Source organism: Lithobates pipiens, unplaced genomic scaffold (genome assembly GCF_037356315.1).
Source record: "Lithobates pipiens isolate NorthernLeopardFrog02 unplaced genomic scaffold, aLitPip1_a1.2 Scaffold_8, whole genome shotgun sequence".
Classification (NCBI taxonomy): domain Eukaryota; kingdom Metazoa; phylum Chordata; class Amphibia; order Anura; family Ranidae; genus Lithobates; species Lithobates pipiens.
In genome coordinates, this window is record NW_027507903.1 from 557875627 (window position 1) to 557890285 (window position 14659).

The following is a 14659-nucleotide window of genomic DNA, read 5'->3' on the forward strand; positions in this document are numbered from 1 at the left end:
CTGCTGTCAGCGCTGTATGTCACGGTGCTGATGTCAGTGCTCTGTATTACGGTGCTGCTGTCAGTGCTCTGTATCTCCTGCACCCTCTTGTTTGCCTACCCTGGTCCCTGACCTTCCCTCTCCTCCATTGCCTTCATTAGCTCCATAGTCCTGAATTGTCAGAACAATTTCCCAAATAAAAAAAAAATGCTTGTAGTTATCGATCCCAAATTCACCTCATACATGTATTATGCTATTGTCCAGGTGGTGGGACTACGTGCTACCCCCTAATAATTACCCCGTGGCCGCAAATTCGACCTAAAGGTTTGCGAAATTCGCCTCCCATTGAAGTCAATGGAGCCCGCGGCGAACGGTCGTTTTCGCGAACGTTTGTGCCCGTTCGCGTTTCGCGTTCGCGAAACGTCCCGTCGGAAGTTCGTCCATCACTAATGGCTTGGTCTTGAAACCGGTAACAAAAATTGCTCTGATCCCAGCCAAAAGGTCCATGAGGTGTGGAGCAGGAAAAAAAAGTTTTTAGTTTCGTGGCCTAGTGCAGTTTCACACAGTTCGGTCCCAAAATCATAGCGCTACTCTGACACCCAAAGAGGACACTTGACCACTGTGGGCCCCCTGCCTTCTCAGCTATAAATGGTAGCAGAGTTTGAATCAGGAGGCACTGGGCCCCTCGGAACCCTGAACACTAAGAAAATATTCCTGACTTCCACCTTACCCAGTGAACGCTTCACTGGGTTTCTTTTCCACAGGAAATGTTCCTCAGGACCCCCATCATACCAGCAGGGATTCTATACATCCAGACATCCCAGTCAGAAGGCCAGAATGATGGTGGAGCACCTCTACTAGACACTGATAAGAACAGATACTACACTTGATCTTAGCCAGAAGGACAAAAGTGATGTACAAATTGCCATACCTAAACTTCAGCTTTAAAACTACCATTTACTGGAAACACCTAAACTCAATAATGTGGACGTGTGTCCACATACCTTTGGCCATTTAGGTAGGTGTGATGGTCAGGTGTTTACAAACCTTTACCAAATAGTGTCATTGGCTTAACCACTACAGCCCCGGACCAATAAACACCTTAAGGACCAGAGGTCTTTTTACAATTTCGCACTGCGCTGCTTTAACTGGTAATTGTGCGGTCATGCAATATTGCACCCAAACAAAATTTGCATCCTTTTCTTCCCACAAATAGAGCTTTCTTTTGATGGTATTTGATTGCCTCTGCGATTTTTATTTTTTGCGATATAAAAATGGAAAAAGAGCGAAAATTTTGAAAAAAAATGATATTTTCTTCTTTTTGTTATAAGAAAAATCAAATAAACTAAATTTTAGTCATACATTGAGGGCAAAATTTATTCAGCCACATGTCTTTAGTAAAAAAAATGTCAATAAGCAAATATTTTTTTGTTTGCGCAAAAGTTATAGCGTCTACAAACTAGAGTACATTTTCTGGAATTTACACAGCTTTTAATTTATGACTGCCTATCTCATTTCTTGAGGTGCTAAAATGGCAGGGCAGTACAAACCCCCCCCCCAAATGACCCCATTTTGGAAAGTAGACACCCCAAGGAAATTGCTGATGGGTATGTTGAGCCCATTGAATATTTATTTTTTTTGTCCTAAGGGATTGAATAATGACAAAAAAAAATTAAAAATTTACAAAAAGTTGTCACTAAATGATATAATGCTCACACATGCCATGGTTATATGTGGAATTGCACCCCAAAATATATTCCGCTACTTCTCCCGAGTATGGGGATACCACATGTGTGGGACTTTTTGGGAGTCTAGTCGCGCACGGCACCCCGAAAACCAATCACCACCTTCAGGATTTCTAAGGGTGCAAATTTTTGATTTCACTATTCACTACCTATCACAGTTTTGAAGGCCATAAAATGCCAAAATAGCACAAAACCCCCCAAAATGACCCCATTTTGGAAAGTAGACACCCCAAGCTATTTACTGAGAGGCATGTTGAGTCCATGGAATATTTTATATTTTGCCACAAGTTGCGGGAATATTACAAACTTTTTTTTTTTTGCACAAAGTTGTCACTAAATGATATATTGCTCACACATGCTATGGGCATATGTGAAATGACACCCCAAAATACATTCTGCTGCTTCTCCTGAGTACAGGGATACCACATGTGTGGGACTTTTTGGGAGCCTAGCCACGTACGGGACCCCGAAATCCAAGCACCGCCTTCAGGATTTCTAAGGGCATACATTTTTTATTTTACTCCTCACTACCTATCACAGTTTTGAAGGCCATAAAATGCCAAGATGGCACAAAACCCCCCCAAATGACCCAATTTTGGAAAGTAGACACCCCAAGCTATTTGCTGATGGGTATGTTGAGCCCATTGAATATTTATTTTTTTTGTCCTAAGGGATTGAATAATGACAAAAAAAAATTAAAAATTTACAAAAAGTTGTCACTAAATGATATAATGCTCACACATGCCATGGTTATATGTGGAATTGCACCCCAAAATATATTCCGCTACTTCTCCCGAGTATGGGGATACCACATGTGTGGGACTTTTTGGGAGTCTAGTCGCGCACGGCACCCCGAAAACCAATCACCACCTTCAGGATTTCTAAGGGTGCAAATTTTTGATTTCACTATTCACTACCTATCACAGTTTTGAAGGCCATAAAATGCCAAAATAGCACAAAACCCCCCAAAATGACCCCATTTTGGAAAGTAGACACCCCAAGCTATTTACTGAGAGGCATGTTGAGTCCATGGAATATTTTATATTTTGCCACAAGTTGCGGGAATATTACAAACTTTTTTTTTTTTGCACAAAGTTGTCACTAAATGATATATTGCTCACACATGCTATGGGCATATGTGAAATGACACCCCAAAATACATTCTGCTGCTTCTCCTGAGTACAGGGATACCACATGTGTGGGACTTTTTGGGAGCCTAGCCACGTACGGGACCCCGAAATCCAAGCACCGCCTTCAGGATTTCTAAGGGCATACATTTTTTATTTTACTCCTCACTACCTATCACAGTTTTGAAGGCCATAAAATGCCAAGATGGCACAAAACCCCCCCAAATGACCCAATTTTGGAAAGTAGACACCCCAAGCTATTTGCTGATGGGTATGTTGAGCCCATTGAATATTTATTTTTTTTGTCCTAAGGGATTGAATAATGACAAAAAAAAATTAAAAATTTACAAAAAGTTGTCACTAAATGATATAATGCTCACACATGCCATGGTTATATGTGGAATTGCACCCCAAAATATATTCCGCTACTTCTCCCGAGTATGGGGATACCACATGTGTGGGACTTTTTGGGAGTCTAGTCGCGCACGGCACCCCGAAAACCAATCACCACCTTCAGGATTTCTAAGGGTGCAAATTTTTGATTTCACTATTCACTACCTATCACAGTTTTGAAGGCCATAAAATGCCAAAATAGCACAAAACCCCCCAAAATGACCCCATTTTGGAAAGTAGACACCCCAAGCTATTTACTGAGAGGCATGTTGAGTCCATGGAATATTTTATATTTTGCCACAAGTTGCGGGAATATTACAAACTTTTTTTTTTTTGCACAAAGTTGTCACTAAATGATATATTGCTCACACATGCTATGGGCATATGTGAAATGACACCCCAAAATACATTCTGCTGCTTCTCCTGAGTACAGGGATACCACATGTGTGGGACTTTTTGGGAGCCTAGCCACGTACGGGACCCCGAAATCCAAGCACCGCCTTCAGGATTTCTAAGGGCATACATTTTTTATTTTACTCCTCACTACCTATCACAGTTTTGAAGGCCATAAAATGCCAAGATGGCACAAAACCCCCCCAAATGACCCAATTTTGGAAAGTAGACACCCCAAGCTATTTGCTGAGGGCCATGTTGAGACCATTGAATATTTTTTTTGTGTCCCAAGGGATTGAATAATGACAAAAAATAAAAAATTTTTTTTTTTTTACAAAAAGTTGTCACTAAATGATATATTGCTCACACATGCCATGGTTATATGTGGAATTGCACCCCAAAATATATTCAGCTACTTCTCCCGAGTATGGAGATACCACATGTGTGGGACTTTTTGGGAGTCTAGTCGCGCACGGCACCCCGAAAACCAATCACCACCTTCAGGATTTCTAAGGGTGCAAATTTTTGATTTCACTCCTCACTACCTATCACAGTTTCGAAGGCCATAAAATGCCAAAATAGCACAAAACCCCCCAAAATGACCCCATTTTGGAAAGTAGACACCCCAAGCTATTTACTGAGAGGCATGTTGAGTCCATGGAATATTTTATATTTTGCCACAAGTTGTGGGAATATTACAAACTTTTTTTTTTTGCACAAAGTTGTCACTAAATGATATATTGCTCACACATGCTATGGGCATATGTGAAATGACACCCCAAAATACATTCTGCTGCTTCTCCTGAGTACAGGGATACCACATGTGTGGGACTTTTTGGGAGCCTAGCCACGTACGGGACCCCGAAATCCAAGCACCGCCTTCAGGATTTCTAAGGGCATACATTTTTTATTTTACTCCTCACTACCTATCACAGTTTTGAAGGCCATAAAATGCCAAGATGGCACAAAACCCCCCCAAATGACCCAATTTTGGAAAGTAGACACCCCAAGCTATTTGCTGATGGGTATGTTGAGCCCATTGAATATTTATTTTTTTTGTCCTAAGGGATTGAATAATGACAAAAAAAAATTAAAAATTTACAAAAAGTTGTCACTAAATGATATAATGCTCACACATGCCATGGTTATATGTGGAATTGCACCCCAAAATATATTCCGCTACTTCTCCCGAGTATGGGGATACCACATGTGTGGGACTTTTTGGGAGTCTAGTCGCGCACGGCACCCCGAAAACCAATCACCACCTTCAGGATTTCTAAGGGTGCAAATTTTTGATTTCACTATTCACTACCTATCACAGTTTTGAAGGCCATAAAATGCCAAAATAGCACAAAACCCCCCAAAATGACCCCATTTTGGAAAGTAGACACCCCAAGCTATTTACTGAGAGGCATGTTGAGTCCATGGAATATTTTATATTTTGCCACAAGTTGCGGGAATATTACAAACTTTTTTTTTTTGCACAAAGTTGTCACTAAATGATATATTGCTCACACATGCTATGGGCATATGTGAAATGACACCCCAAAATACATTCTGCTGCTTCTCCTGAGTACAGGGATACCACATGTGTGGGACTTTTTGGGAGCCTAGCCACGTACGGGACCCCGAAATCCAAGCACCGCCTTCAGGATTTCTAAGGGCATACATTTTTTATTTTACTCCTCACTACCTATCACAGTTTTGAAGGCCATAAAATGCCAAGATGGCACAAAACCCCCCCAAATGACCAAATTTTGGAAAGTAGACACCCCAAGCTATTTGCTGAGGGCCATGTTGAGACCATTGAATATTTTTTTTGTGTCCCAAGGGATTGAATAATGACAAAAAAAAAAAATTTTTTTTTTTTTACAAAAAGTTGTCACTAAATGATATATTGCTCACACATGCCATGGTTATATGTGGAATTGCACCCCAAAATATATTCAGCTACTTCTCCCGAGTATGGAGATACCACATGTGTGGGACTTTTTGGGAGTCTAGTCGCGCACGGCACCCCGAAAACCAATCACCACCTTCAGGATTTCTAAGGGTGCAAATTTTTGATTTCACTCCTCACTACCTATCACAGTTTCGAAGGCCATAAAATGCCAAAATAGCACAAAACCCCCCAAAATGACCCCATTTTGGAAAGTAGACACCCCAAGCTATTTACTGAGAGGCATGTTGAGTCCATGGAATATTTTATATTTTGCCACAAGTTGCGGGAATATTACAAACTTTTTTTTTTTTGCACAAAGTTGTCACTAAATGATATATTGCTCACACATGCTATGGGCATATGTGAAATGACACCCCAAAATACATTCTGCTGCTTCTCCTGAGTACAGGGATACCACATGTGTGGGACTTTTTGGGAGCCTAGCCACGTACGGGACCCCGAAATCCAAGCACCGCCTTCAGGATTTCTAAGGGCATACATTTTTTATTTTACTCCTCACTACCTATCACAGTTTTGAAGGCCATAAAATGCCAAGATGGCACAAAACCCCCCCAAATGACCAAATTTTGGAAAGTAGACACCCCAAGCTATTTGCTGAGGGCCATGTTGAGACCATTGAATATTTTTTTTGTGTCCCAAGGGATTGAATAATGACAAAAAAAAAAAAATTTTTTTTTTTTTACAAAAAGTTGTCACTAAATGATATATTGCTCACACATGCCATGGTTATATGTGGAATTGCACCCCAAAATATATTCAGCTACTTCTCCCGAGTATGGAGATACCACATGTGTGGGACTTTTTGGGAGTCTAGTCGCGCACGGCACCCCGAAAACCAATCACCACCTTCAGGATTTCTAAGGGTGCAAATTTTTGATTTCACTCCTCACTACCTATCAGTTTCGAAGGCCATAAAATGCCAAAATAGCACAAAACCCCCCAAAATGACCCCATTTTGGAAAGTAGACACCCCAAGCTATTTACTGAGAGGCATGTTGAGTCCATGGAATATTTTATATTTTGCCACAAGTTGTGGGAATATTACAAACTTTTTTTTTTTGCACAAAGTTGTCACTAAATGATATATTGCTCACACATGCTATGGGCATATGTGAAATGACACCCCAAAATACATTCTGCTGCTTCTCCTGAGTACAGGGATACCACATGTGTGGGACTTTTTGGGAGCCTAGCCGCGTACGGGACCCCGAAATCCAAGCACCGCCTTCAGGATTTCTAAGGGCATTAATTTTTTTATTTCACTCCTCACTACCTATCACAGTTTTGAAGGCCATAAAATGCCAAGATGGCACAAAAACCCCCCAAATGACCCCATTTTGGAAAGTAGACACCCCAAGCTATTTGCTGAGGGGCATGTTGAGACTATTGAATATTTTTTTTTTTTGGTTCCAAGGATTAAATAATGACAAAAAATAAAAATATTTTTTTTTTTTACAAAAAGTTGTCACTAAATTATATATTGCTCACACATGCCATGGTTATATGTGGAATTGCACCCCAAAATACATTTTGCTGCTTCTCCTGAGTACGGGGATACCACATGTGTGGGACTTTTTGGGAGCCTAGCTGCGTACGGGGCCCCAAAAACCAATCGCCACCTTCTGGATTTCTAAGGGCGCAAATTTTTGATTTCACTCCTCACTACCTATTAGGCCGCGTACACACACGGGGACTGTTCGCCCAACTTTGTCCGTCAAACAGTTTCGGCAAACAGTCCGCTCAAAATTAGCATGGACGGACATGGCCACACACGACGAACGAACAGTTTGCTGAAACCGTGCGCGATGACGTGAACGGCACGTACGACGGGACGAAAAATACGACGTCCTATACACTGCATTATAACTTTCGGCGTGTAAATCCTTTCTGAGCATGCGCAGGGGCGGATCCAGGGGGGGGGCAACGGGTCAATTGCCCCCTCCGAGAATACGGCCGGTTCCGCGGGTCCAATCGCGGCCGGTTCCGCGGGTACCCGCGGGCCGGTTCCGTGGGTCCAATCGCGGGCGGTTCCGCGGGTCCAATCGCGGCCGGTTCCGCGGGTCCAATCGCGGGCGGTTCCGCGGGTACCCGCGGCCGGTTCCGCGGGTCCAATCGCGGTCGGTTCCACGGGTACCCGCGCTTAGTGGACGAGTGAGGGGGGGCAGCTGGGCGGCTTAGGAGGGCTGCTGGCCAATCAGGAAGCCAGCAGGCAGGGGAGCAGGGAGATGACATCATCTCTCACTGCCCTGCATCCCTCCAGTTCCACCCTCACTGTGTAGGAAGCTGTGTGCAGCAGAGAGATTGCATCATCTCTCTGCTGCCTATCTTCACTCTGGGACCCAACAAAAGACCATCAGTAGGTGACAATCCGCAATGTGTGGCAGGCTACGTGGCAAGTGGCAATCCGCAATGTGTGGCAGGCTACGTGGCAAGTTGCAATCCGCAATGTGTGGCAGACTACGTGGAAAGTGGCAATCCGCAATGTGTGGCAGGTGACGTGGCAAGTGACAATCCGCAATGTGTGGCAGGTGACGTGGCAAGTGACAATCCGCAATGTGTGGCAGGTGACGTGGCAAGTGACAATCCGCAATGTGTGGCAGACTACGTGGCAAGTGGCAATCCGCAATGTGTGGTAGGTGACGTGGCAAGTGACAATCCGCAATGTGTGGCAGACTACGTGGCAAGTGGCAATCCACAATGTGTGGCAGACTACGTGGCAAGTGGCAATCCGCAATGTGTGGCAGGTGACGTGGCAAGTGACAATCCGCAATGTGTGGCAGGTGACGTGGCAAGTGACAATTCGCAATGTGTGGCAGGTGACGTGGCAAGTGACAATCCGCAATGTGTGGCAGACTACGTGGCAAGTGGCAATCCACAATGTGTGGCAGACTACGTGGCAAGTGGCAATCCGCAATGTGTGGCAGGTGACGTGGCAAGTGACAATCCCCAATGTGTGGCAGGTGACGTGGCAAGTGGCAATCCGCAATGTGGGTCAGGCAACGTGGCAAGTGACAATCCGCAATGTGTGGCAGGTGACGTGGCAAGTGGCAATCCGCAATGTGTGGCAGGCTACGTGGCAATCCGCATCTGGTGGCAGGCGACGTGGCAAGTGACAATCCGCAATGTGTGGCAGGTGACGTGGCAAGTGGCAATCCGCAATGTGTGGCAGGCTACGTGGCAAGTGGCAATCCGCAATGTGTGGCAGGCTACGTGGCAAGTTGCAATCCGCAATGTGTGGCAGACTACGTGGCAAGTGGCAATCCACAATGTGTGGCAGACTACGTGGCAAGTGGCAATCCGCAATGTGTGGCAGGTGACGTGGCAAGTGACAATCCGCAATGTGTGGCAGGTGACGTGGCAAGTGACAATCCGCAATGTGTGGCAGGTGACGTGGCAAGTGACAATCCGCAATGTGTGGCAGACTACGTGGCAAGTGGCAATCCACAATGTGTGGCAGACTACGTGGCAAGTGGCAATCCGCAATGTGTGGCAGGTGACGTGGCAAGTGACAATCCCCAATGTGTGGCAGGTGACGTGGCAAGTGGCAATCCGCAATGTGGGTCAGGCAACGTGGCAAGTGACAATCCGCAATGTGTGGCAGGTGACGTGGCAAGTGGCAATCCGCAATGTGTGGCAGGCTACGTGGCAATCCGCATCTGGTGGCAGGCGACGTGGCAAGTGACAATCCGCAATGTGTGGCAGGTGACGTGGCAAGTGGCAATCCGCAATGTGTGGCAGGCTACGTGGCAATCCGCATCTGGTGGCAGGCGACGTGGCAAGTGACAATCCGCAATATGTGGCAGGTGACGTGGCAAGTCACAATCCGCAATGTGTGGCAGGCTACGTGGCAAGTGACATTCCGCAATGTGTGGCAGGTGACGTGGCAAGTGGCAATCCGCAATGTGTGGCAGGCTACGTGGCAATCCGCATCTGGTGGCAGGCGACGTGGCAAGTGACAATCCGCAATGTGTGGCAGGTGACGTGGCAAGTCACAATCCGCAATGTGTGGCAGGCTACGTGGCAAGTGACAATCCGCAATGTGTGGCAGGTGACGTGGCAAGTAACAATCCGCATTTGGTGACAAGTGACAATCCACATTTGGTGGCAGGCGACATGGCAAGTGACATCCTCAGGGCTCCCACTGATTCTGCAATATGGTGAGTTGAACCATTTAATTTTATATTACAATGTATTAATAGAAATAATGCGCTTCAATCATCCTGACACCATAACAACCATGGTGCCGTAATGATTGAAGCGCCAATACCAGCCATTTCCCATATAAATTGCCCCCCAAAAAACATATTTTATAGCAGTGCCCCTCCCGAGATTAGACTCTGGATCCGCCCCTGAGCATGCGCGGAACTTAGTTTGACGAACAAGCCTACACACGAGGGGACTGTTCGCTGAAACAAAGTTTCAGCGGACAGTTTTTCGGAATTTCCGAAAAACCTTGTTCAGCGGAATGTTCGCTGAAACTGTCCGCTGAAAGCCCACACACGAGCGGACTGTTTGCCGAAACACTGTTCAGCGGACAAAGTTGGGCGAACAGTCCCCGCGTGTGTACGCGGCCTCACAGTTTCGAAGGCCATAAAATGCCAAAATAGCACAAACCCCCCCCAAATTACCCCATTTTGGAAAGTAGACACCCCAAGCTATTTGCTGAGAGTCATGTTGTCTGAACGAAAAAAAAGAGATTGATCGGTGGGTATGCCCACCATTAGAATACCTCCCTTCATCCACCCACTTCTAATGATGGACATACATGCACCATTTATATATGCCGAAGCATGGGGGCATCCTCCCGCAAGAAAGTTATGCCGCGTACACACGGTCGAACTTTTCCACGGGCAAGCATGCATTGGAATTTCGACCGTATGTACGCGGCATTAGGAGCAAAATCGCTCCTCCACCCCTTATGCCCCCATGCTTCGGCATATATGCTCTTTTTTTTTAACTGTAGTGGTGAAATCACCTCCTACAGCGTTTATGTATCGTGGGAGCAAACGCTGTTGCTGTCAAGATAAATAAATTCACGCTGCAACTGAATGGCGTACCTGCTAAGCAAATTATGGTTAACGTTAAAACAAAGTAACATTACAGTATAACAGTAAAACCTTACCATACCATACCTGCAAAGCAAATGCCAAAAAAAACTGTAAAAAATAAAACATTTTTTAACACAACCTGTGCCTAAAATATATATATGCCGAAGCATGGGAGCATCCTCCCACAAAAAAGTTATGCCGCGTACATACGTTCAAACTTTTCCACGGGCAAGCCCTCCGTCGGAATTTTGACCGTATGTACGCGGCATTAGGAGCAAAATCGCTCCTCCACCCCTTATGCCCCCATGCTTCGGCATATATGCTCTTTTTTAACTGTGGTGGTGAAATCACCTCCTACAGCACTGGAGTCACGGCTTTATGTATCGTGGGAGCAAACGCTGTTGCTGTCAAGATAAATAAATCCGCGCTGCAGCTGAATGGCGTACCTGCTAAGCAAATTATGTTTAACGTTAAAACAAAGTAACATCACAGTATAACAGTAAAACCTTACCATACCATACCTGCAAAGCAAATACCAAAAAAAACAGTAAAAAATAAAACATTTTTTAACACAACCTGTGCCTAAAATATATATATGCCGAAGCATGGGGGCATCCTCCCGCAAAAAAGTTATGCCGCGTACATACGTTCAAACTTTTCCACGGGCAAGCCCTCCGTCGGAATTTTGACCGTATGTACGCGGCATTAGGAGCAAAATCGCTCCTCCACCCCTTATGCCCCCATGCTTCGGCATATATGCTCTTTTTTAACTGTGGTGGTGAAATCACCTCCTACAGCACTGGAGTCGCGGCTTTATGTATCGTGGGAGCAAACGCTGTTGCTGTCAAGATAAATAAATCCACGCTGCAGCTGAATGGCGTACCTGAAAACATGAAAAATGGTTAACAATAAAACACAGTAAACAGTAAAGTATAAAAAATTAGAGAGAAGAGAGAGAGAGAGAGAGAGAGAGAGAACAATAAAACGACAACTATTTTTTGTTTTTATATTTTATATATATATATATATTTTTTTATTTTACTTTTTTTTTTTTTTTATACACTTTTTTTTGAACTGTAACAACTGTAACATTTCGGGTCTCTCAAAATGCGATGGCATCTTGGGAGACTCTGTGTTAGTGTGCCTAGCCTGTGAAATGCTGTACCCTACGCTAATACTTCACTAGTGTGTGGTAGCGTTCAAAACACTCACAGAGGCAAAGACCAGGATTGCCAGGACAGCATGGACAATAACAACGGGTGTCACGCCTAAATCCACGCTTGGTACAGACACGACATCTTTTTTGGGGGGTTCGTTGGGTAGGGGTACTCGGGAGGACATAAGAATAATGCCTCTCATGCAGCCGGCTTACTGCATTTGGTTGGGAATGGTGAGGTGCAGAACCGTCTGGATACAGAAGCTCTGTGACAACCTCTCTTTGGAAGAAAAGAAAGGTTAAAGTCCCGCCTGAAGTTTTGTATAGCACAAAAGCATTCAGCAAAGCCAATTGAAATAAGTAAGCAGACACTTTTTTGTACCAGCGTCTGGCCTTACGGGAAGCTAGATACGGCGCCAACAACTGGTCATTGAGGTCCACCCCTCCCATATTTTTGTTATATTCGTGGACACAGAGGGGTTTCTCCACAATACCAGTCGCCGTAGAAATTTGGACCGTCGTGTCTGCATGAAGGGAGGTAAGAACGAAAACATTCTTATTATCCCTCCACTTCATAGCGAGCAAATTATTACACCGATAGCAGGCTCTCTCCCCCAGCCTAAGACGGGAATCTACAAGCCGCTGGGGAAAGCCCCGGCGATTAGGTCGCATGGTGCCACATGCTCCAATCTGATTATCAAACAAGTGACTAAACAGTGGCACGCTGGTGTAATAATTGTCCACGTACAAGTGGTACCCCTTTCCGAATAAGGGTGACACCAATTTCCACACTATCTTGCCAGCGCTTCCTATGTAGTCAGGGCAGTTCTCCGGCTCTACGTAACTATCTTTACCCTCATAAACCATAAAGCTCCATGCATAGCCTGTGGCCCTGTCACAGCACTTATAGAGCTTGACCCCGTATCTGGTACGCTTGTTGGGAATGTACTGTTTGAATGACAAGCGACCAGTAAACTTAATCAGGGACTCATCAACGCAGACAACTTTTTGGGGAGTAAACAAGTCTGCAAAACGTTGGTTGAAGTGGTTTATGAGGGGCCGAATTTTGTAGAGCCGATCGTATTTAGGGTCTCCACGATGACGACAAAGTTCATTGTCACTGAAGTGCATGAACCGCAAGATCTGCTCGTATCGTTTCCTGGACATGGAGTTAGAGAACACGGGCATGTGGTCAGTCGGATGCGTGGACCAATAAGCCCGCAACGTCATGAATTTATGTGTGCCCATGTTGAGGGAAAGGCCCAGAAAGGTCTTAAATTCGGAAACCGTAACTGGTTTCCAATCTCTGGCAAGAGACGGCAACTGGGGATTAGCGGCGATGTGTTGACCAGCATATAAATTGGTTTGGTCCACAATAGATCTATAGAGATCTTCCGTGAAATACAGAGAATAAAAATCGAGTGGCGTAAAATCATCTGTATCCACCTGAATACCGGGTTGGGCAGTGAATGGGAGAAGTACTGGTGCTGCAGAAGTGGTGGGCACCCAATCAGGATTGGCGAATTCTGCAGGAAGGGCACTATGGGTACGACGGGCCTGTCTTCGTCTTCTTGGTGGCAGCGGGACACTACTTGTGCTTGCCACCTCGCCAGCTTGAACTGCACTTATGGGACTCGCCACGTCACCACGTGATACTGCAGTGCTGGATGTACGTCCAGGGTGTACTAGGCCGCTGGTGCTTGCCAGTTCACCAAAAGGATGAGCGGCGCTAGTACTGGCTCTATACTCCATACGAGGGACTTGCGGTTCCTGCACCTCAACAACATCAGAAGATCGGGGTCGGGTACGCCTGACTTTAGCAGGGACCTCTTCTTCGTCGTCAGAGCTATCTGACATGGAGGCGCTGTCCTCTACAGGTTCGTATTCTGAGCCTGAATCTGACAGATCAGTGTCTTCCTCTTCACTATCTGTCATGCTCAGAAAAGTGTAGGCCTCTTCACTAGTGTACCTTCGCTTTGCCATTTTGGGCTCTAAATTTAGGGGTACACTAGTGAGACTCACAGGTAAAAAAGCACCTAGCCTGTCAGCGACTGTATAAAACGCTACAAAAAAAACTGTTAGCGATCACAGGGATCAAGCCTGACTCTGCGAACGCTGCAGTTATGTGTGTTGTGTTTTGTAAGTGACAGTGATTGATCGATACTGCACTTGGGTGGGCTGGGCTGGGTTGGGCAGAGGGGCAAAATGCAGGTGCTAGCAGGTATCTGGATTGATCCTGCTAACAATGCGTTTTTTTAGAACCCTAAATTGCTGGGCACGCTAGTATAGATCTGATCAGATCAGATATTGATCTGTTCGGATACTATACCACTAAGGGAGGTGTATGCTTTGCGCGTGGGTGTTAGCGGTACTGGCACTAACCTAGCACTGCCTGGGGCGATGCAGACCCTTTCTGACCCTAAAACCAAATTTATATCACCCGCCGGGTGATCAGGGGGTTAAACCTTTATTAGGTAATAAATGGCGGGTGCCCTGATGCTATAAAAAGCGAACTACCTAACCAGCGTCACACGTAACACTTATACGGTGATCACTGGTGAAAGGGTTAACTAAGGGCAATCAGGGGGTTAAAACCTTTATTGGGTATTTATATGGGGGTACCTGACGCTAAATAAAAACCTGACGGGGAAACTAAATAACTAAATAACTAACTGGCTAACCAGCGTCACCAGTGACACTTATGCAGCGATCGCTCGTGAAAGGGTTAACTCCAGGGGCAATCAAGGGGTTAAAACCGTTATTAGGTTATATATCGGGGTACCTAACGCTATAAAAACCTGGCGTTGAACCTAAAAAAAAAACTAGCTTCCTAGCGGGACCAGTGACACTAAAGC

The 14659-nt window shown here is 45.2% G+C and overlaps 1 non-coding gene across 1 annotated transcript; it reads right to left on the reverse strand.

Annotated features, from left to right (window-relative positions):
* Positions 1-707: 707 nt before the first annotated feature.
* LOC143964686 (U2 spliceosomal RNA) lies at positions 708-894 on the reverse strand. Its single transcript, XR_013271176.1, has one exon. It is a non-coding gene; the product is annotated as a U2 spliceosomal RNA (small nuclear RNA).
* Between the last annotated feature and the right edge of the window lie 13765 nt (positions 895-14659).